Source organism: Carlito syrichta, unplaced genomic scaffold, assembly GCF_000164805.1.
Source record: "Carlito syrichta isolate Samal-C Ts95f unplaced genomic scaffold, Tarsius_syrichta-2.0.1 Scaffold309472, whole genome shotgun sequence".
Taxonomy (NCBI): domain Eukaryota; kingdom Metazoa; phylum Chordata; class Mammalia; order Primates; family Tarsiidae; genus Carlito; species Carlito syrichta.
The window spans coordinates 46,503-47,894 of NW_007253568.1; positions in this window are offsets into that span (position 1 = coordinate 46,503).

Below are 1,392 nucleotides of genomic sequence, written 5' to 3' on the forward strand. Positions count from 1 at the left end.
CCCTAGACAGATCATGAGGACAAAAAATCACCAACAAGATCCGAAACCTCAATGTGACTCTTGATCAAATGGACTTAATTGATACCTACAGAACCCTCCATCCAAAGACCACAGAATACAATTTCTACTCATCACTGCATGGAACGTACTCTAATATCGACCACATACTTGGTCATAAATCAAGCATAAGCAAATTTAAAAGGACTGAAATGTACCATGCACCTTCTCAGACCACAGTGGAATAAAAATGAACATTAACACCAACAAGGTGCCCCCAAAACCCACAAAGACATGGACACTAAACAGCATGATGCTAAACAACTCCTGGGCCAATGATGAAATCAAAACAGAGATTAAAAGATACCTGGAAACAAATGAAAATGAAGAAACATCTTACCAAAATCTCTGGGATGCCATGAAAGCTGTAGTAAGAGGAGAATTTATATCCCTACAAACGCATATGAAAAATTGGAAGGATCACAAAATAACAGCCTAACAAGCCACCTAAGGAAGCTGGAAAAGCAGGACCACAAAAACCCTGATTTCAGCAGAAGAATTCAGATCACCAAAATAAAAGCCCAAATCCAGGACATAGAAGCCAAAAAGATAATACAAAAAAATCAATGAAGCAAAAAGCTGGTTTTTGAAAGGATAAACAGATCGATGGTCCCCTAGCTAGACTGACCAAGAAAAAGAGAGAAAAAGCCCAAATAAACACAATCAGAAACACAAAAGATGAAGTCACATCTGATCCTGAAGAAATACAAAAGATCATTAGAGACTACTAGATATACTTGTATGGAAACAAACTTGAAAACCTTTCGGAAATGGAGGACTTTCTGACATCAAACAACCTGCCTAGGTTGAAACAAGAAGAAATTGAGACCCTAAATAGACCAACAACAATAAAGGAAATTGACTACATATTAAGAAAACTACCTACAAAAAAAAATCCTGGACCAGATGACTTTCCAGCAGAATTCTACAAGACATTTAAGGAGGAGCTTATACCAATCCTACTGAAGGTATTTCAGGTGATTCAGAAAGATGGAACTCTCCCCAAATCATTTTATGAAGCTAACATCACATTGATACCCAAGCCAGGCAAAGACCCAACAAAGAAAGAGAACTACAGGCCAATATCTTTGATGAACATAGATGCTAAAATTCTTAACAAGATCCTAGCAAACCGGATTCAACAACACATCTCAAAAATCATCCATCATGGCCAAGTAGGCTTCATTCCTGGGATGCAAGGCTAGTTCAAAATTCATAAAACCATAAATGTAATTAAATGCATCAACAGATGTCAAAACAAAAACCACATGATTGTGTCATTAGATGCAGAAAAAGCTTTTGATAAAATCCAGCACCCCTTCTTGATAAAAATCC